This window comes from Ursus arctos, unplaced genomic scaffold (genome assembly GCF_023065955.2).
Source record: "Ursus arctos isolate Adak ecotype North America unplaced genomic scaffold, UrsArc2.0 scaffold_10, whole genome shotgun sequence".
Lineage (NCBI taxonomy): Eukaryota > Metazoa > Chordata > Mammalia > Carnivora > Ursidae > Ursus > Ursus arctos.
Genome location: NW_026622764.1, coordinates 30,954,773 through 30,979,228, shown reverse-complemented (window position 1 = coordinate 30,979,228; position 24,456 = coordinate 30,954,773). Strand labels below are relative to the sequence as shown.

At 34.8% G+C, this 24,456-nt stretch overlaps 1 pseudogene; it reads left to right on the top strand.

The window, feature by feature from the left end:
• LOC130542626 (glutaredoxin-1-like) lies at window positions 1-22,835 on the top strand (annotated as a pseudogene).
• The last annotated feature ends 1,621 nt before the right edge of the window (window positions 22,836-24,456 follow it).

The following is a 24,456-nucleotide window of genomic DNA, read 5'->3' as shown; positions in this document are numbered from 1 at the left end:
ATGGATATCCCTGTCTTCCTCCTGAACCCACAGGTAAAGCGATCAATATTTTACCATTAAATGCTGACTTATGTAGATATACTCTATCATACTTAGAATGTTCTTTTTTATTCATAAATTAATAAACTTTAAAAAAGTCATGAACGTTAAATTTTAATAAATGCTTTTTCTGCATAAATTGAGAAAATCATACAGTTTTTTAAATTTATGTACTAATGTGGAAAATTACATTGGTATGTAATAGTTAAATCAACTTTGCATTTCTGAAATAATCCCCACTAGGTCATGGCATAAACTGCTACTAATATATCACTGGAATTGATTTGTTAATGCCTTTTCAGGATTATTAATATGTGACTATATTTGTGAAAGAAATTATCCAGTAATTTTCCATTCTTATAAGTTCATCATCAGGTTTTTATTTCAATGTTACGCTGGAGGCACAAAATGAGTTGAAAGGTAATTCCTTTTCTATTTTTCTGAAAGAAGTTTTGTGTAACTGATATAATTTCCTTTTAAATATTAAAAAGAATTCATCAGTGAAAATATCTGGACCTGAAGTTTTTATTGTTGCTCTTGTTGTTTCTTTCATGAAGTTTTTCTTAGATAGAGGTTTGTTATTTTAAGAACAAATGTAGAAAAATTCCACTTCTGATAATTGTCATATAGGTTCCTATCAGACCGACCCTCTCATAGATAACAATTTTAAACTCTGGAGAACATACAATAAAAATATAGCTACTTAAAACTATTCAAGACAGAACAAAAGTAGCAGATTTAAGAGGAAAGTTGATGTTTAGAAGATGGAAATTATATGTGGTCTTTCACTTTTTTTTTCACAGCCAAAATGCAGAGGGTAGGCTACAACTGGCACCACAGGTGGTGGTCAAAACTTCAATAAAAAACCAGCAGAAGGAAGGAAATAATAAAGATTAGTAAGAAGAAAATGATGTACAAACAAACAAACAAAAACCCCGATATAATAATGAAACCAGGAGCTGGTTCCTTGAAAAAAATCAATAAAATTGATAAACTTCTAGCCAGTCTTATCAAGAAAAAAAGAGGACTCAAATAAAATTACACATGAGAGAGGTGAAATAACAACACCACCACAGAAATACAAACAATTTTAACAGAATATTATGAAAAACTATATCCCAACAAATTGGACAACCTCGAAGAAATAGATAAATTTCTAGAAACATATAGCCTACGAAAACTGAAACAGGAAGAAATAGAAAATGTGAACAGATCAATAACCAGCAAAGAAACTGAATTTAAAAACTCCCAACAAACAAAAGTCCAGGACCAGATAGCTTCACAGGTGAATTCTACCAAACATTTAAGAAAGAGTTAATACCTATTCTTCTCAAACTATTCCAAAAAAAGAAACAGAAGGAAAATTTCCAAATTCATTCTATGAGGCCAGTATTACCCTGATACCAAAAGCAGATAAAGACACCACATAAAAGGGAGAACTACAGGCCAATATCTCTGATGAACATAGATGAAAAAAATCCTCAACAGAATACTAATAAACCAAGTCCAACAATACATTAAAAATTCATTCACCACAATCAAGCAGGATTTATTCCTGGTTTGCACACATTTCAATCAGTGTGACACATCACATCAATAAGAGAAAGGATAAGAATCATATGATCATTTCAATAGATGCAGAAAAAGCATTTGATAAAACCCTCAACAAAGTAGGTTTAGAGGGAACATATCTCAACATAATAAAGGCTATATTTGAAAAACCCACAGCTAACATCATCATTAATGGGGAAAAACAGAGCTTTTCCCCTAAGGTCAGGAACAAGACAAGGATGTCCATTCTCACTACTTTTATTCAACATAGTACTGGAAGCCCTGGCTGCAGCAATCAAACAACAAAAAGAAATAAAAGCTATCCAAATTGTTAAGGAAGAAGTAAAACTTTCACTACTTGCAGATGACATGATATTATATGTAGAAAACCTGAAAGACTCCATCAAGAAACTGCTAGAACTGATAAATGAAATCAGTAAAGTTGCAGGATACAAAATCAATGCACAAGAAATCTGTTGCATTTCTACATACTAATAATGAAGTAGCAGAAAGAGAAATTAAGGAAATAACCCCACTTACAGTTTCATTCAATATAATAAAATATACAGGAATAAACCTAACCAAAGAAGTGAAAGACCAATACTCTGAAAATTACAAAACACTGATGAAAGAAACTGAAGATGACATAAAGAAATGGAAAGGCATCCCATGTTCATGGATTGGAAGAACAAATACTGGTATAATGCCTATACTACCCAAAGCAATCTACACATTTAATGAAATCCCTATAAAAATACCAACAGCAATTTTCACAGAACTAGAACAAACAATCCCAAAATCTGTATGGAGCCACAAAAGACCCCAAATAGACAAAGCAATCTTGAAAAAGAAAAGCAAAGCTGGAGGCATCACAATTCTGGACTTCAAGTTATATCTGTAGTAATAGAAACAGTATGGAATTGACACAAAAAAAGACATATAGACCCATGGAACAGAATAAAAAATCCAGAAATAAACCCACAATTATACGGTCAATTAATCTTTGACAAAAGCAGGAAAGAATATCCAATGGCAAAAAGACAGTCTCAACAAACAGTATTGGGAAAACTGGAAAGCAACATGAAAAGAAGGAAACTGGACCACTTTCTTACACCATACACAAAAATAAATTTGAAACGGATTAAAGAACTAAATGTGAGACCTGAAACCATAAAAATCTTAGAAGAGAACACAGGCAGAACCTCTTTGACATCAGCCATAGCAACTTCTTTCTAGATAGGTCTCTTGAGGAAGGGAAACAAAAGCAAAAACAAACTATCAGTACTACATCAAAATTAAAATCTCTGCACAGCAAAGGAAAACAATCAACAAAACTAAAAGCCAGCCCATGGAATAGAAGATATTTGCAAATGACATATCTGATAAAGGTTTACTATCCAAAATATATAAAGAAATTATAAAACTCAACACCCAAAAAACAAATAATCCAATTGAAAATGGGCAGAAGACATGAACAGACATTTCTCTAAAGAAGACATACCGATGCAAGAAAAGATGCCCATCATCAGCTATTGTCAGGGAAATGCAAATCAAAACTACAATGGGATATCACTTCACACCTGTCAGAATGGTTACAATTAACAACACAAGAAACAGCAGATGTTGGTGAGGATGCATAGGAAAAGGAACCCTCTTGCACTGCTGATGGGAATGCAAACTAGTACAGCCACTGTGGAAAACGGTTCTGAGGTTCCTCAAAAAGTTAAAACTATTTTAACTACCTTTTTTTTTAAAGATTTTATTTATTTATTCGAGAGAGAGAGCACGAGAGAGCATGAGCAGCGGGGAGGGACAAAGGGAGAGGGAGAAGCAGGCTTCCAGGTGAGCAAGGAGCCCCAGGGCTGGATCCCAGGACCCTGGGATCATGACCTGAGCTGAAGGGAGATGCTTAACTGACTGAGTCACCCAGGCATCTCTATTTCAACTACCTTATGATCCAGCAATCACACTACTGGATCTTTACCCAAAAAATACAAGAGCACTAATTCAAAGGAATACACGCACCCCTATGTTTATAGCAGCCAAGATATAGAAGCAGTGCAAGTGTCTATCCACTGATGAATGGATAAAGAAAGGGTGTTATATAAATATGAAGGAATATTATTTAGCCATAAAGAAGAATGAAACTTTGCTATTTGCAAGGACATGGATGGAGCTAGAGAATATAATGTTTAGTGAAATAAGTCAGAGAAAGACAAATACCATATGATTTCATTCATATGTGGAATTTGAGAACTAGAACAAACAAGCGAAGGGGAAAAAATGAGAGAGAGAGAGAGAGAGACTGAGAAAGAGAGAAAACAAGAAACAGACTCTTAACTATAGAAAACAAACTGACGGTTACCAGAGGGGAGGTAGGTGGGGGGGATGGATTACATAGGTGATGGGGATTAAGGAGTGCACTTGTCGTGATGAGCACAGGGTGATATATGGAATTATTGAATCACTGTATTATACACCTGAAGCTAATATAAAACTGTATGTAAACTAGCTGGAATTAAAATAAAAACTTATAAAAAAACCAATAATCTCTCTAGTTTGAAGACTCAGAGAACAGAATCCCTTGATGGAAAATGAAGAAGAAATCCTAGAAAGGTGGTTTCAGAAAGAGAGTCCCAAATTCTGGGTATATCCAAATATCTGGCTGAACCATAAACAATGCATGTGTAGGGAAGACTCAAGGAAGCCCAGCTAATGATAAAAGAACTGAAATAAGACTCGAGCTGTTGTCAAAGACACAGTATTTCAGTTTGAATCCACTGAAGTTTAACGTCTAATCTAAAAAAAAAAAAAAAAAAAAAAAAAAAATCTATGCTCTTTAAAAGTATGTGACAGAATTAAAGTGTCCACTCTATAATGTTCACAATGTACAGTGCACAACCTCAAGTAACTTAACATACAAAGAACCAAGAAAATAAGACCCTTTCTAAAAGAAAAGATACTCAACAGAAATAAACCATAAGATGATCCAGAATTTGTATCTGGCAGATAATGATATTAAAGCAGCTATTATAAGTACTCATTGTGACATAAAGGAAAATATGCTCAAGAGAGAAATAAGAGCTATAAAAAAGGAATCAAATAAAAATTCCAAAACTGAAAACATAATATATAAAATTTTTAAAATTCACTGGGTTGACTTGATATATTTGAGATGACAGTAGGAATGTCAGTAAATTGACAATAAATATGTAGAATTATCCAATCTGAAAAATAAAGAACAAGGTTTTAAAAAATGTATATATACAAATAAATATATATAAAATAAAAGATTAAATATATCTATTATATATTTTATATATAATACAAAATGATCTGACATATGTGTAAATGGAGTCCCAGAACATGAAAAGGAAGATGGGACAGAAAACCCATATAAAAATAAGTGGATGTAAGATGGGGCATCTGGATGGCTAAGTCAGTTAAGCATCCAACTCTTGATTTTAGCTCAGGTCATGACCTCAGGATTGTGAGATCAAGTGCGATGTTGGGCTCCACACGGGCATGGACCCTGCTTAACATTCTCTCACTCCCTCCCCCACTTTCTCTCTCTCTCTTAAAAAAAATTTAATAAATAAATAAATAAATAAATGGAAGAAAGATATATCATGAAAATTGTATTAGTTTCTTTACTTTTTAAAATTTCTGCTTAACATATTAACACAAGCTTAGCAGCTTAAAATAACTCACATTTCCTATCTTATAGCTTCTTTAAGTCAGAAGTCCAGGCAGGCTCAACTGGATTCTTTGTTCAGGGTCTCACAAGGCCAATATCAAGGTACTGTCCAGGGTGGGCTCTTATTTAGAGACTCAGGAGAATCTGCTACCAAGCTCATTCAGGTGGTTGCCAAATTCAGTTTTTTGAAATTGCATGACAGAGGTCCCATGTTCTTTCTCGTTGTCAACTGGAGATCACTTTCAGCAATGTGAGGTCTCTCTCAGATCTTTCTATATGACTTTCTCTGTCTCAGCAATGGAGAACCCTCCTTATCTCGAAACCTCCTTATACTTACAATCTCTCTGATTTCTGTGATCAGCCAGGGAAAGTTGTCTGTATCAATCAGCTCATATAATTAGATCAGGCCCACCCCAATAATCTCTCTTTTTCCATATAATATAGCATATTTGTAGGAATTATATCTCATCATATTCACGATTCTGGGGACTAGGACAATAAATCTTAGGGACCCTCTTGGGAGTCTTCTGCCACAAAGTAAGTATAAGAAGGCTGGGGAGATCAGATACAGTAGATTGTACAGACAGAAAGGAAATTTCAATAAAAATAAAATGGTTAATTTAAAAGGGGAAATAACAATTACAAATGAATATATGCCTAATAACAGAGCTTCAAAACATAAAGAAAAAAAATTGACAGAATTAAAGGAAGAAATAGCCAAGACCAAAAGCACACCTGGCGATTATAATGTCCCTCTCTCACAAATCAAGAGAACAATTTGACAAAATTTAATAAGATGTAAAAAACTGAACAACACCATCAATACCTTGACCTAATGGATACTTAGCACTACTCCTAATAACTTCAAAATACACATGATTTTAAAGGGTACATGGTATATTGACCAAGCTAGACTATATGTAAGGCCATAAAACAAGCTTACATTTTAGAGTATTATATGTTCATATGTTCTCATCACAAAAGAATTAAATTAAAAATCAAGAGGAAGATACATCACATTAATAAGATAAAGGATAAAAACCATATGACCATCTCAGTAGATGCAGAAAAGACATGTGACAAAGTACAGCAAACATCCATTTATGATAAAAACTCTCAACAAAGTAGTTTTAGAGGAAATATATCCAACATAGTAAAGGCCATATATGAAAATCCACAGTTAACATCATATGCAGTGGTGAAAACCTGAGAGCTTCTCCTCTGAGATCAGGAACAAGATAAGGATGTCCATTCTCACCACTTTTATTCAACATAGTACTAGAAGTCCTAGCCATAGCAATTAGAGTAGAAAAGGAATAAAAGGCATTCAAAATGGTAAGGAAGAAATAAAACTCACTACTTACAGATGACATGATACTATATAAAGAAAACCCTAAAGACTCCACCAAAAAACTACAAGAACTAACAAATGAATTCAGTAAAGTCACAGGATAGAAGATTAATATACGGAAATCTGTTGCATTTCTATGCACTAATAATGAAGCAGCAGAAAGAGAAATTAAGAAAACAATCCTCTACTCAAAAAATCAATGATCTGTACAGTCATGATAGGTGCATTTTGCTGTATGCAAATTCTACTTCAATAAAGCTTTGTGTACCATAAAAAAATTCCACTTATAATTGCACCAAAGAGATAAACTTAACCGAAAAGGTGAAAGACCTGTACTCTGAAAACTAAAGCACTGATGAAAGGAATTGAAGATGACACAAACAAATGAAAGATATTCCATGCTCAGGGATTGAAAGACCAATATTGTTAAAATGTCCATACTAACCCAAAGCAATCTACAGCTTCAATGGGATCCCTATCAAAATGCCAACACTATTTTTCACAGAACATTCTGAACAAAGAATCCTAAAATTTGTATGGAATTACAAAAGACTCTGAATAGCCAAAGCAATCTTGAAAGAGAAGAACAAAGCTGGAGGTTTCACAATCCCAGATTTCAAGATAAATTACAAAGCTCTAGTAATCAAAACAGTATGGTACTGACACAAAAATAGACACATAGATCAATAGAACAGAATAGAGAGCCAGAAATAAATCCATGATTATATGGTCAATTAATCTACAACAAAGGAGGGAAGAATATACAATAGGGAAAGACAGTATACCCAAGAAATGGTACTAGGAAAACTGGACAGCTATATGCAAAAGAATGAAATTGAACCATACACAAAAATAAACTCAACTGGATTAAAGACCTAAATGTGAGACCTGAAATCATAAAATTCCTAAAAGAAAACATAGGCAGTAATTTCTTTGACATAAGCCATAGAATCATTTTTCTGGATATGTCTCCTCAAGCAAGGGGAACAAAAGCAAAATTAAGCTACTAGGATTATATCAAAATAAAAAGCTTTTACACAGTGAAGAAAAACATCAATAAAACAAAAAGGCAACCTACTGAATCAAACAAGATATTTACGAATGATATATCTGATAAGGGGTTAACGTCCAAAATATGTAAAGAACTTATACAACTCAACACCAAAAACAACAAAAACCCACAAATAATCTGATTAAAATATTATAGCAGCAATGTCCACAACAGCCCAACTATGGAAAGAGCCTAGATGTCCATTGACAGATAAATGGATAAAGAAGATGTGGTACATATATACAATGGAATATTATGTAGCCATCAAAAAATGAAATCTTGCCATTTACAATGACATGGAACTACAGCATATTATGCTAAGAGAAATAAATCAGAGAAAGGCAATTATCATATGATCTTGCTGTATGTGGAATTTGAGAAAAAAGGCAGAGGATCACAAGGGAAGAGAGGAAAAAATGAAACAGGACAAAACCAGAGAGGGAGACAAACCATAAGAGACTCTTAATCTCAGGAAACAAACTGAGGGTTGCTGGAGGGGAGGGAGGTGGTAGGGATAGGGTGGCTGGGTGATGGACACTGGAGAGGGTATGTGCTATGGTGAGCACTGTGAATTGTGTGAGACTGGTGAGTCACAGACCTGTACCCATGAAACAAATAATACATTATATGTCAATTAAAAAAAAAAAAATAGATGGAGAACCTGAATAGACGTTTTTCCAAAGAAGACATACAGATGACCAACAGACACATCAGATGCATCTGTTTTCAAAGAAGACATACAGATAACCAACACACACATGAGAAGATGTTCCACATCACTAATCATCAGGAAACTGCAAATTAAAATCACAATGAGGGGTGCCTGGCTGGCTCAGTGGGTAGAGTATGTGATTCTTGATCTTGGGGTCATGAGTTCGAGCCCCATGTTGGACAAGGAGCCTACTTAAAAAAATTAAAATCACAATGAGATATCATTTTATACCTGTCAGAATGGCTAAAATCAAAGCACAAGAAATAACAAGTTTTGATGAAGATGTAGAGAAAAAGGAACCCTCATGCACTGTTGGTGGGAATGCAGATGAGTGCAGCCACTGTGGAAAACAATATGCAGGTTTTTCAAAAAATTAAAAATAGAATTACCATATGATCCAGTAACCCCTCTACTGGGTCAGGCTCCCTGCTCAGCAGGGAGTCTGATTCTCACTCTCCCTTTCCTTCCGCCCCTCCCCCTGCTTGTGCTTTCTCTCTCTCTAATAAATAAAAAATAGTTTTTAAAAATTAATAGGAAGAAAATATATAGAAAAACACAAGTTGGAAATTACACAGTAAATTTCTAAATAATCCATGTGTTAAAGAAGAGATCACAATAGAAATCATAAAAATTTTTGAACAGAATGATAATGAAAATACAACATATCAGAATATATTTATCAAAAAGAAAATATATAGCTTTAAATGTTTATATTAGAAAATAAGTCATATTTATTATGTAATGCAATGTTGAATTAACATTAAAAATCAATCAATGCATTTCAACATATTAACAGAATGGAGAATACTCATATGATCATGCTCATAATTGTAAGGAAGCATTTGATAAGATTAAACTTATTCATGATTTTAGAAAATTCCTAGAAAACTAATAATATAAACAATCTCTTTAAATTTAAGGCATTTACCAAAAAACTGTCATATTTAATAGTGAAATACTGAACATTTTATTTGAAACAGGAACAAAACAAGGGTGCAAAAGTACCACAGGGAGTTCCAGTCTAAGATAGGTAACATGGGAGGCCCCTTAACTCGTCTCTTCCCAAGGATACCCCAAATCTACAGGTTCACACAGAATAATTCCCTCTGAAAGAAATCCAGAAACTAAGCAACTCCCACACATCTGGCGAATGAGGAAAAACCCACATTTAAACAGGTGGAAAAGACTCAGACACACTCTCCATAAACCTTACCCCCAGCACAGCAACATTTCCACCTTCTCTTTGGGGAGAGAGGAGTTTAGACCAAGTATCTATTGTCCCAACCTTTATGACTGCCACCTGAGGGCGTTTTGATATGTTGTACTTTCAAAATGTTTTTCCAAGATCATGCATTACTTTCTAATTTCCATTGTGATTTCTTCATTTACTAGTAATCACATTCGAAAAATCTGGGAGATTTTCTAATAATGCTTACGTTATTAATTTTTAGTTTCATTACACTATGGTCAGAGAATATGCTCTGTATCATTTCAGTCCTTTGAAAGTTGTCTTAAGTTACAGTTCAGCAAAGGGTCAATTTTTGAAAATGTTCCATTTGCAATTGAAAAGAATGTGCATTCTGAATTAGTTAAATCTAGAGTTACACCTACATTCTATATTTTTTCAGTTTAGTCAAGTTTCTTAGTGGTAATACGAAAATCTTCTGTATTTTTAATGATTTTCCTGTCTTATTCCATAACTGAAAATGGTATGTTAAAACTCCACTTCTGATTATAAAGATGTTAATTTATCCTTCTAGTTTTGTCAACTTTTGGTTTATATATTTTGAATTTTGCTATTAGGTACATACAAATTTAGGACTTTTGTATCTTCTGATGGACATTAAAGATTATGAAATCTCATTCTTACTTCAAAATGTATCCTACCTTATATTAATGTAGGTGCATTTGCTTTTTGGAGTTAGTGTTAAATCTTTTTTTTTTTTTTTTTTTTTTTTTTTTTTTCTGGGCACCTGGATGGCTCAGTTGGTTAAGCATCTTCCTTTGGTTCAGCTCATGATCCCAGGGCCCTGGGATAGAGTTCTGCATCAGGCTCCCTGCTCAGCGGGGGTCTGCTTCTCCCTCTGCCCCTCCCTCCCTGCTCATGCTTGTGTGCACAGACACTGTCTCTTTCACATAAATAAATAAATTAATTAATTAATTAATTAATTAATTTAAAAAAAAAACTATAGGGTTTTTTTCTATCCTTTGCTTTCAATCTTTTTTTTTTTTTTTTTTTTGGTCAGCCTATTTTTAGTACTTCTTATAAACAGCATACATTTAGGTGTCAAGGGTTTTTTTTATTTTCTATTTAGGTTAATAATCTTAACTCTTAATTGGATTGCTTATTTTATTTACATTTAATGTAATTAAAAATAGTTAAGTTTATGCCTAAGAACTTGCTGTCTACTACTTATTCCATTTGTTCTTTGTTCCTTTATTCTTCCTTTCTTGCATTCCTTTTGATGAATCAAGTAGCTTTTATTATTCTCTTTTCCTTCTCTAAGTTATACATTCTTGTATTATTATTTTGTGGTTATTCTAGAGCTTACAATGCACATCCTTCAGTTACTACACTTTACTTTAACTAAGTACTTTTACTACTTCTCAAATAAAGTAAGGAACTCACAAGCATTTAACTCTGCTTACATCCTTCTCCCCTTTTCTTTATTGTTTTCATATATCTTACTTCTAACATATGTTATAAACTCTGTAAGACATTATTGTTATTTTAAAGAGTCAATATTGTGTTATCTTTACCCACACATGTACCTTTCCATTGAATTTTATTGTTTTATTGCTTTATTCCTTCCTATAGTTTGTCAAGGATTACTTTTCTTCAGCCTGACTTCTGTTAATATTTTTGTACTGCAGGTGTGCTCATGTCAAATTGTCTAATATTCTCGCCTTAAACAGTCTTTATTTAGCTTTCAATTTTGAAGGGTATTTCCACAATTTATATGATTCCAGGATGGCAGTTCTGTTCTTTCAGCTCTTTAAGATGACAATCCATTGTCTTCTGGTTTTCATATTGCATGCTGTAGAGCTGGTCATCAAGTTTATTATTGCCACTTTTTAGAGTAACATGTCTTTTTTTTCCCTGCCTACTTTCATCTTTGTCTTTGATCTCCAGCAGTTTGACAAATTTAGCATTTTTAATAGCTTGTTATATGAAGATATTTAAAACTATTTCATAAAGCTTTATCTATTGTAATACCTGTAATCCCCAATGATCCCAAGAGATAAGGAAAGAAAAAAAAAAAAAAAACTGCAGATTTTAAACCCAGTTAATCCCATTAACTCTTCTCAGCAAGAGAATTCTTAACCATTTAGAACAATAATTCTGACTCTCCTTTTAAAAGACAATCTAAAAACATTGTAATACTTGGAGAAATAAGCTCCTTGAGAAAAAAATACTAGAGATTTCTAAATCCTTTCAGTTATGATGCCAACTTACAGCCCATCCTTAATAGTGTTTTAATAAAATACAAAGACAGTTCATCCTCATTATCCAGATTCTGTATTTTTTAATTTGCCTACTTGCTAAAATTTACTTAGTACTCCAAAATCAATATTCGTTATGTTTTCATTATCATTTGTGGACATGTGCAGGTAGTAAAGTATTTGAGTCATCTAGCATGCACATTCCTGATTGAGATCAAAAGTCTCAATTTAATTTTTGCCTTGTTTCAGTTCTGATACTGTAAACAAGTATCCTTTTCTTGGTATATTTAGTGCTAATTTTTGCATTTTTGTGTTTTATGTTGGCGATTATGCTATTTAAAATGTTTTTCAAGCATAATGCTTAAGTCCTTAATGCAAGAAGGCTATGCTGTATGTGTCTTATGAAGAAAATACATGTGTTAGGTAAGTTTTACTCAGGCATGAGTTTAGTGCTATTAGTTGTGAGTTTGATGTTAATGCATCAACAATACATATTAAATAAGGTACCTTTAAACAGAAAGACATAAAACAAAGTTACATATTGATTGGTTGACAAAAATATTGCACCCTGAAGCTCACAGGAACCCAATTCTGTATTTCTTAGGACCAGTGGGTCAATATTCACTAATTCAGTGTTCGTAGTGATTTTATACAACATAACTACCATGAATAACAAGAATTGACCATAAATGGAAAAGTTTTGGGGCAAGTACTAAAATTGAACATCAAGAGAATATAGATATTTTTTAGATTTAAAACACTCTAATTACGAACTAGTGCTTATATTCAATTCAGTGTAAATTGGAATTTAAAAAAATAGTTTAACTATTAATAATATACTCTGCAAGAAAAACTGAGTGGTTTTCAAAAAAAATTAAATTAAACCTCATTTTTAACTTATTTTTGGTAGAATGGGACTTTCTTTACCTATTTAATTAATCCATTTCTCAACTGAAATATATTTAGTCTCATAATGGCAACAACCACACAGTCTTACTATTCCTGTCTTTCAGTCCTTACTCCCACAAATTGAGTTTTCTTAGAGTGGCATAAATGTCTATTTCAAAAGCCCATGAAGTAGAGGTTTTTTCTGTATGGTCACATTAGGTGATATTCATTCTACATTGTCTTGGCTCTTCTGAGGCAGTTCAGTGAATAGGTTCAGGGAATGTATTCAAACCAAAACTCTGACCTGGAACATAGCTCTGCCACTTAACCAGCTGTGGGATGTTGGACATACTACTTAAATTATGTGTCCCTAAGTGTTCTCATTTATAAATGATGATGAAAATAATATTACCTTAAAGAGTTAGGAAGAAAATTAAATAAGTTAATATTTAAAGCACTAAAAACAGTGTCTGTATCCCATAAGTGATAAAAATGGTTCAATCAGCATTATTTTTTTTAGCACCTGGTATCCAAGATAAAAATGCACTGGATGGAGATGTAAGCGGTTGAATGATCATACTGAAGAAGGTGTAAGTGACTTGGAAGGAGGAACTTGTTTGATCTGGGACTGTGTCTTCCTAACTTTCCCACCCCATGTGTATCATGATGTCTTAGATATAGACATTGATTGCTTATTAATCAAATCTATAGATGATATAAAAACAGGGCGAATTCAATCAGAAATTGTTATTTTCCCTAATAATACCTATACTTTACTGCTACCAAAGTTACTTTTATAAAAATTGAACCTGGTTTTACAATTTCCCCCTTAAAACCTCTCATGATTCCCAATACATATAGAAATGTTCAAATTCTATTTCAATTTGTGTCCAAACAAAGATTTCCTGACTCATCCTACTCTTTATCAAGAGAAACAGCTTCCAAAAATATGAGAATAAAGAATTCTACCATATTTCATTCAAGGAGCATACCTTGGATATTGGTTTCAGTTCTGGATAATATACCACCAAAACATTATCAACAAATTTAAGTTTGAACAAAAAAGCAGGAAAAAAGGATCCAGTACCATGTCCTTATGAACAATTTAAAGATCAGCCTAAAAACAGATAATTTAATGGGAAAGGAGGGGTGAGAGTATTGTATGTGTCTGCCTGTTGTCCAGGAAAAAATGAATAGAAGTGTTCTGACCTGCCCTTGTGTAAAGATGGAAAAGAATGAATAAGAACTTCAAGAAAGGGAATTTCCATTCAGCAGTATTGAAAATACAGTAGGCTACTCAAAACAAAGATTTTTTAAATGAGCTGACAAAGTTACCTAGCTTCTTAGAACTATATTCATCCCTGAGTAGTTTTGATGAGTAAAGTGGGAGCTGGAAGAATATGTAAACTAAGAGCAATAGTTTTAAACCAAATTCTGAATAATATCCTTTCTAGATAATCATGAATATGCAAAGTTCATGGATATAGTTTCCAAACGCTTTCTAGATAGTAAGGATGAAATTGAAAGTCATAAATAATTTTATACATCTTAATATACCTTCCTTTTGCAAACTAAAAAGGTTTCCAAGCTCTCCACATAACAGAAGTGAGTTGTTACTTCTACATTTGAAACTCATGCAAACACAGGAATAATCTGTCATCGAATATCAAAGGTCAAGTTTAATCTCATTTTTTATCAAAGACCAAGTTTAAAAAATTCAAATTGATGGAATATTTTGGTCTTCACAATTCCATTCCTTCATGTAACCTCCCTGATTGATTTTTAACCCAGTATTCTTTAGAGGTCAATTACAAATGGCTAATTATCAAAATAAATCAAGAATTTGCAATAGAGAACCAGGGCTATGACCATACAGCCCCCATTCCTAGGTGCCCATAACCAATACAGTCAAGACAAAGATCCAATCTGGAACCCCAAGGAAATACATATATGTTTATTAGAAATAGTGTGTTCCTCAAGATATAAAGGTGATTATGCAAACACTTACATTCCTTCATTTTAAGTCTGACCACAGCTATTTGCGAAACAGTAATTCATTATTGTACTTTACTTTAGCCTTTTGGTTGAGACTATATTTGTAGCAGATACTGTTTTACTTACACTTTCTCATCACTGACTTTCCAGTTGCAGGTTCTGCTGGCAAACTACCTGCAACTCTCTACCTGACAGTTCTCTTCAACTGTGAGAACATATTCTGCCTATGTGCACAGTGGACTGGAATTACCAGGGAATTTACACCATGGAGAGCAGTCTCCAACTAATGTGAAAGGTGGTGGATAAATCTCCCAGCTTCTTTGCCCCTTGGCTGGGACAATTCTTGGTGATTTCTACATCGTCTCTCAGAGGTCTCCAGTGGAATTGTGCCTCAGTTGCCAAAAGCAGCAGCGAGCTGTTTAGTCACCCTCTTTAGTCCTTCCTTCTCTTCTCCATCTCTTTTCTACACTCTCCTGTTGGTGTGTCTTGGGGTCATCTGCCTAATAAACTACCTGTTCTCACATAGTCTCAGAAGTGAACTTGATAAGGAAATCAATCTGAGGTTATGCTTATCAAAATTACTATGATACCTATATTTGAATATTAATAAGGAGCTGTCTTTTACATTTGTTTTCCCAATTTTTAAAGACATGGTCATTTTTCTCTCAAATATGAAAATAATTCACAGTCATGAACCACCCCTATATTCAACAATCTGGATGAATCATGATAGATTTAAATATATTTTTAAAAGCAGGCAAAACTAATTTATGATGTTAGATTTCAGGACAGATGTTACTTTTGAGAAGGAGCATGCGACAGTAACAAGGAGAACATCTGGGTGCTGTTTCTATTCTATTTCTTGTTCTAGGGGGTGGTTACACAGATGTATTCCCTTTGTACTAATCATCAAGGTCTATTCTTAGTTTTTGTGTTCATTTAATTTCTATATTTTTTTAACAAAACTTACTTTAAAAATTGGGTTAATATTAGGTACTTCTGAATACTTACCAACACCCAAAGTATTATCTACTTCTCAAACTTGATTTTATCTTAGGTAGCAAAAATAAGTATATGAACATTTTTTTAACCCATTACGATATGCTGATTGATTATCTCCCCTTAGATTCTTAAGTTGAATATGTCAGCCACAATTATTCCTGAAGATATTGGCTTTATTGCTCACAAACTGGTGATTGTTTAACATTTTAGAAAAGACAAATCCTGACTGATGATCAATTAAATCTTCAGACTCAAATGTTTCCTTTGCGCATATGGCCTTTGCACAGGATTAACACACCAACTACTGTTATCTTCTAATTTCAGAAAAGCCTTAAGGAGGCAGCAGCTGTATGAGGGACAGAGACCACTACTCCCTTACAATTTACAAAAGGAATCTCTAAAAACAATCTTCTGTCCCACATTGCTGAAATGTTTGATTAAGGAAAATAAGAGAAAGAAGGTTTTATATATGTTCTCTCATTAATGCCATTCACAAGTTATTTTCTTTAGCTATGTTATAACAAAATAAATTAATACTCCACAGTTGATGTAATTTAATGTTTTCCTCACTCTTAAGGTTGAAAGAAGGCATTTTCATGGCACAAACATTCCCCCATATTCCTTCTCACAGAGTGTCCTCCCAATTGCCTCTCATGAATTCATCCTCTTTGCAGAGTTGTGGACATTATCCTGTGAACTTCCTGTACCTATGGGCTGTCTCTAATAGTAAGGTGTTGATACAGGAGCAAGCAAACACTACCTCCTAAATCAGTATTTCTTGAACTCGGCATGCCTCACAGTTTGAGAAGAGCAGCCCTGTATTCCACTCTGTGTAGTTCATGAATCGCTCTGGAGTCCCATCTGGAGCACACAAACCTCTAGGAAAGCCATTTCTTTGGGGGCTCTTTTGTAACTCTCCTAGGAAGGAAGGAATCTAGTCACTGTAGTACTGTGCAAGATGCTCATTTCCCCCTTCCATTCTCTTTCTCTTAAATAATTCAGCTACTATTTTGTTCGATATTACTTTAAAAAGTAATGCTTCCCCAAACTTGCCTCTCTCTTCCCCCTACTCCTCCTTTCTGTTTTATAGAATGGTATCTTTGGTTCAGACATAGGATTTTGTTAGGACCTAGCCCAACGTCTCCATGAGCATCACGACCGATCACAGGCTTGTAATCTCATCTGTATCTTTACTCTTCCTCATAGCCATACACCATGTCATATACTTACATTTCTTCCTCTGCCTTTTCATTCTCATATCCTTAATTGTATGCCAAGACAAAAAGCTCCTTTGTTAAATAGCAACAACCTCCTGCCTCGTGATGTTTACTCATTTTCAGCACCTTTTGCTCAGCTGAGAAATGATTCAGAACTGCTTCTTACATCTATGAATAGGCAGGATCACAACTGTCTACCACTTTGCTCACTTTCACTGTTGACCTTTCAAACACGCCCCTTTCTCTACCCCAAGCTTTTATTCTCATCTTCAAAGCAACCCTCTCTTTGTCTTAAGATGAAAGTTCTTAATATGACTTAAATATTGATCTCTCTTACAGTCTTTCCAGATAAACTGCATCTCATTCACAATCTTGTAATAACTTTAGCAATTCTTTGGTAGTGGACACAACCCAAACATATGTGCATGTACATTTTTCCAGTGATATACTTATATATATGTTGCTTACTCCAGTTAGAAAAATTGCTCCAAATAAGGGACTCCTTCCTTATTTCCTTTGGTATTGGCACCATGTACAGTGTTCTGATCACACAACTGTGTCACATAATTAGCAAATATCTTCTTTTTTTAAAAGATTTTATGTATTTATTTGAAAGAGAGAAAGTAAGCAAGAGAGAGAGAGAGAAGGAGCAGGAGAGGTGGGGCAGAGGAAGAAGGAGAAGCAGACTCCCTGCTGAGGCTTGATCCCTGGGACTCTGGGATCATTACCTGAGCCGAAGGCAGATGCTTAACCGACTGAGCCACCCAAACACCACTCAGTATCTTCTTTTTAGAGATGGAATAATGTGACACAAACCCTTCACAGGAGTGGCTTCTACATTTCATCTAACTCCCTGAACCACATTGGCCTCTGTGATCCTGGTCACAAACTCTGTCCCTACAGTTATGAGGAACACTATCTTAATGAAAATATGCCATTTACCTGCATCTATGGTACAGATTATCTTGCACTGACAACCATTAGAATATTATCAAGTCAACTTATAGAAACTTAATAAAGATTCAGAATTTAACAAAGTTAGATACAATCAGATGATAGATATATATGGCAGACAATCAGGGAGGTAGGTACACAAACAGACACACACAAAAAGACAGATCATCCCAGTGAATGCTAAGGGAAAGGAAATACAATATAGAATAACTCCTAGAAAAAGTTATATTGGATTTCCATTACTTCCATTATGTATGCTTAAGTGAAGAATGGATAAACATCATTCCATGAACATCATACCATGTTTGTTGAATGAATTCATTTATTTGACTATACACTTTATGCCACTGCTATGCACACCAAGACCGTCCTTCCTGCTTTAGGGCACACACAGTCTAGCAAAAGCTAAACTATAATACAATGTATTTTAAGTTGTGGCAGCAGACACTTGATTGCGGGATGTTAATGGTTGATTGGAAGGTGAGAAAGTGAGTCTGGACTATTTTTTTTTCCAAGGGGTTTGATGAATAAAGGTGTGAAATGGAGTGGTAGAATAAGGAGAAAATAAGATTTAAGTAGGGTAAAGGAGATGGTTTGTAGGCTGAATGGGAAAAGCTAACAAAAGGAATGGTGGAGAAATTATGGAAAGGGAGAAATTGATGGACAATAACACAGGCACTGTTTTACTTATCAAGTTCTAATACAGTATTTTTAATCATTAGAAGAATCATTTCTAATAAAAATGCTGATAGGTTTTCATTGCTGTCATCACGTTATGGGAATGGTTAAACTGTCCCAAAAATCCTTGTGAAAAGATACACTTTAAAAAATTTTAATTACTGAGAAAATATCTCAAAATGTGGAAAAACTCATTGTAAGCATATTTATCACAGCAGATCATATACAAATGCATTTGAAGCAAGGGTCCGGAAGAGGTGTGGTTAATTATAACAAATCCACGTGATAAAATATTATGCAACAATTGAAACTTTTAATGGGAATTTTTATAATACTATAACAAGCATTTTTAGCATTTTTAGTGTGGGAAGAGTACATACAGTGTGATTATGATTACATAAAATAGAGAGAGGAAAGGGGGAGGGAGAGAGAGAAGGGGGGAGAAAGGAGGGAGAAAAAAGCAGGAGATGAAGGAGTAAAGGAGGAGGGGGAAGAGAAAGGAGGAAGAGAAGGAGAATAAAGAAAATACTACTATGGTAGCTACAAAATACACCAAAAATTTTAAGCAGTAATTTTTAGTCAGACATCTTTGTAGTGGCAGTATAGGCGGATCCCTACAAGCAATCTGAAATGATTTTCTTTTAGACCAATGATTTAATATCTGATCCTACCTCAACTGTGAGATGATAAACAGGGGTTAGTTCCCATCTTTTCCTAGATTTGTTCTTTCTAATCATTCTAGAGGAATGTTAATAGCTGTTGAACTTTAAAAATAAAGTTTTATGGTAGGGGAAGTTTGAGAAATACCAGGTTAGACTGGTTTCTTAACTGCAGCAGGATTTCTTGAAACCTTTATGTTAATGGCCACCATGAATCTCCTATAGGGTATAAACCAGACAGCGTTTCACAAATGGATTTAGCCACCAAATACTTCGGTGTGTGTGAATTATTTCATGGAGCTATTTTTCTGCCAAATGTATCTGGAGGATTTTTTCTTTTACCATTATGGTATTTACTTAAAAGTAACAAAACAAAATTATCTGAAGCATTAAGAGCATATATCTCTGTGATATCCAAGGTGATACTATGTTAATGAAGAATTTGAGTGCCTTTATCTGGTATCTCCTCTTCAGCTCTGACTCTGCATCCTTCATGTCATCCCTGCCAAGTCCTTTCCTGTCCTCTTCCTGGGGATGAGCTGAATACACTTACCAATGCCTTCAAATCCCTTGCCCCTCAACTGGACCAATCTACATCATTATTTCAGCTCAGAATCCTTTCTTCAACTTCACACTCAGGTATCCAACTTAACCTGGACAGCACCTTCTCAATATTTCCTTGAGATATCACAGGCACCATAATATGACAAATTCTACCAACATTTTGTCTTTCTTATGTCAGTGATACAACAACTACCTACCTACCCAGTTATTTAAGCCACAGATCTAATGTCAATTTGAGCTCTCCCTCTATCCAATTACCAAGCTCAATTGAGAAACAAACTTTCTCCTCAGTCTCCCTATTGCCTCTACTCTGGATGGGGACTTTATCATCTCTCACTAACAAATGTGTAATAGCTTCTAACTATTGTCCATGCCCTTTAAATCCATCAACACAAAGCTGTATTTAAAATACAAATTTGTGGTGTCACTCTCCTTAAAATTTTTCATTATCTTTTCACTGACTATTGAATAAAGACAAAACTCTTTAACATATGTAGCAGGAATGAAGATTTTCCACACACAGATCAAGAAACATAACATTAATTTTTAAATCAAACATAATATGTTCTCCAGGGTAATAAAAAATTCACTTTTTCCTTCTTTGAGTTTCTCAAAACCCCCTGGACTCGCAAAAGAAACTAGAGTCTTATCTGGAATCCAGGAAATAAAAGAAGTCAATGGCCTTTAGTTCATGGAGATCAACACTATCACTGTGACTCTATTTACTCCATGAGGTTGCCTTCTGTCTGCTCCCTCACCCTCCACTGGACACTAATCTCACGCTGCACAGGTTATGTCCTTCATAATTGTGCCCCCCTCTCCTTTAACTGCAACTTGTTCATAAGACACTCATGACAACCACAGGCCTGGGTGGCGATAGTCTGAAGCACAACACGTGTAGGTCTGTGCCACTAATGGAAATCCTCTCAAAACCTTTCCCACCTCCAGCTCCCATCATTCTGGGAAGACCATTTTCTCCTCTTCCATCCAGAACTCCAGCCTCTCTGAACAGAACTAAAGTCCCAAAGAAAAACCTATATAAGAGGATATCCTCCAGGCACCTCATAGCATCTTTTATCAGTCCTGAAACAAAATGTCATTCAAAATGTCATTGGGGAGCCCAATGCGGGGCTTGATCCCAAGTCCTTGAGATCATGACCTGAGCTGAAGGCAGATGCTTAACCAACTGAGCCACCCAGGTGCCCGTGAATGTTCTCCCTACTATCATGCATACTACACACACACACACACAGCCCTCAGATAACTTTCAGGAAAAAGGGAGAAATGAGAAAAAGTATCTAATCACCATTTCTCCCCAAAGAGAACCAAACAAAATACAAAATTAGTGAAAACTTCTATCAAGCCTTCAGACAAGACTCTTTTCATTGTGAAGAACAGAAACTAATTTCAAGAAGTTTTCTCAAGAAAATAAATATATATACATTAATTATGTACAGTTTTTTTTGTGCTAATCATACCTCAATAAAGTGGTTTAAAAATAAGCAAACACGAAAGTAAGCTATATAAATTTAAATAAATGGCTATTTTTAAGCATTTTTATACTCTGGGACTGTAATGACATCAAAAACCGAGCAACTTGATTAACTGTACTTGTTCTATCTCTTCCACAGGCAGCATGCTCTCACTTCCACAGCATGTCCCTTAGGGACCAGCTAGCTCCCTCTGCTTACACTTAGTTTCTGGCCCCTCATCGCTTAGTCTGTGAGGCACTACAATAAAACTTATATGGCCCTGGTTCATCCTAATGGATTCTTAACCAACTACTGCAAGGCTACCTGAATCATTTACTTAGATTTTCTTAGATCAAGCTTGGAAAAGAAATAAATTGGCTGAACTGATTTTTTAATGTCACCACACAGATTGCTGTTCAGTCTATGCCTTTGTGAGTCAGACTCAGATACCTTTGGTCCAAGCAGTTATGGCAAAGGGACCAAGGTCATATGAAACAAAATACAACTATCTAGGTATCTAGAAGAACACAGCATTGGCATGACAGATACTCAGATGACTGGCTTATTCAATACAACATGGTTACTGAGCCAGCAGGAGCTATGGATTCTTGAACTAGAATGTTAGAAATTCTAAATCAAAATAAGAAAGCAACAACTAACATTCCACTACTCAAAGTGTGATAGTAGTTAATTAACACAGGAAGTAAGTCAAAGAAAGCTCCTGGTAGAAGCTCATTAACTTGCCATTATTTGAGAGGATGAGAGCAGATAGGGGAAAAGATAAGAACCACTCTATTTCCGCTATTATAGACCATTTAAGACCTGTTGTGCCAAATGACTAATTCAAGACATATAGGTTTACTAGATATGGTGGGTCCCTTCCCTGATGCAGTGGTTAGTTGCACCAAGAAGAAAGCTGGTCCGAGTCACACCGTGTCCCCGGACATGAATCTAGGCTGAAGAGCAGCCTGTATAAAGAACTTTACCTGCCTACTTTGACATCAGCACACATTAGAAAAGAAAATACAAAAAGATAAAGGGTCCCCTGACAGGAATATCTATGATCTATTTTTTTCCCTACTTATTTCTAGCTTTAGAGTTTCATTGTCCAGTACAGTACCCACTACCATATGTGGCTATTTAAATTTAAATGTATTAAATTATATTAAATTAAAAATTCAAGGGTTTATACCCTGAGCAATACCTGCAATTAAGGATCCCCAGGAGGCACCTGCCTGTCAGCATGGGCTCAAGAGTTTGTGAACAGCAAAATCCAACCTGGGAAGGTGGCTGTGTTCATTAAGCCTACCTGCCTCTACTGCAGAAGGATCCAAGAGCTCCTCAGCCATTGCCCTCCAAACAAGGGCTTTAGGAATTTGTTGATATCACAGTCACCAGTGACACAATCAAGATTCAAGATTATTTGCAACAGCTCACAGGAGCCAGAATAGTACCTTGGTCTTTATCAGTAAAGACTGTATAGATGGACGCACTAATGGTACAAATGCCTCAGAGTGGAGAACTGCTGAAGTAGCTAAAGCAAATAGGAGCTCTACAATAATTACAGAGCAGACCCCAGGCTGATATCCCCCTTGAGAGCCGGATGGCATTACAAATGACCATACTTCCCAGTGGATGTATCTGGGGCTACCATTAAACAGCAACTGTTTACTTAAGATTCTGAAATATGGTAACCAAAAAAAATAAAAAAAAAATAGAGAGAGATAGGGTACATTTTTTGGCAAAAACAGCTTTTCCTTCTTTTGACTTAATATTAAAAGTGGACCAACTTGCCCCAAATCACAAGTCTGAGAAGACTGATGGACATCTTGAGTTTCCTCTCAATTGGCCCTTTGGGTTCCAAGAAACCATGACAAGTTATGGCTTAGGATTCACTCAGTGACTCAAAAGATGTTCTTTCTCTTTGACACATGTTTCTTACTAACTATTCTCTATACGCTAGGACCCCTCTACCTCTAAATCGGTGTTTTTCAACCGAGTTTATCCCACACCCTCAAGGATGAATCTTTAACTGGTTTTCTGCTACTGCCTATTTTATTGAGTCTGACTTTATAGAATTTGCACTACAAAAACAATAGGTATTTCGAATGTGTTTTTTCAAGTTAGATGTGCCTCCCCAGTCATCATCCCCATCCTACCTCATCCCATTTGAGAATTTCTGCTGTGAACCAGTGTTCTTAATCTTGACAGCTCACAAATCCCATAGGAAATGTTCAACAACTCCGTGAAGGGTCTTGAGGACCCAATCTGAGAAACACCACATGAAGAGTTAAGCACAGGTGGTCTTTATTTGGTGGATACTGCAGGGACCCGACGTACAAGTGCAGCTGCTATGGCAGCTCTGTTATGTAAGATGTTGCCCACATAATCCTAAATAAGTGAATATTAACTTGTTTATATTATAAAGAGAAGTAAAATATAAAATTTAAAATATTATCACAGAAAACTTGCAAACCCCTCCCCTAAGAATATGTCTGTGAAAGTGGCCAAATTTGAAAAACACAGTCCTAAATGATTTTCTCTCTCTCTTTTTTCTTTACATTTTATGAAAACTTAAGAGTCCCTTATGGTGAAGTTTGTTCTAGAATTGCAATATTAAGTTAATTTCCTTCTGCAGTCTCTAGTGTGAATGGTTAATTTCTTTTCTAATAAAGAAATACCCAGAGATGAAAAAAAATTCAATTCCTCAGTTGCATTAGCCAACTTTCGAGTGCTCAATTGTCACATGTGGCTGGTGACTATCATATTGGACAATGCAATATAGAACATTTCTTTCGTAGAGTATTGATTGGTAGTAATGCACAAGTTATAAACATCAAAATTATTTGATGAATTTCAAAATTTCATTTGAAAAACATATATATGAGAATCCGAAAAACACCAAAAGAGGAAAAAAAGGTAGGGAATGTGCCTTGAAGTAGTATGAAAATACATGTAAAGCTGCTCTAATTAAAACAGCACTGGAGATATCTAAAGAAATAGAAAAATAGATCAATGCACAATACACTAGTACAGAAATATTTCTAAGTATATGTAGGAATTTTAAAATCATTAAATGTGTCACTTTAAATCACTGATATTAGAACAACTAGATATAAAATTTGGAAGAAAATAAAGTAATTAGTAGCTACTTATATACTTTAATAAAAGAATCACTCCAG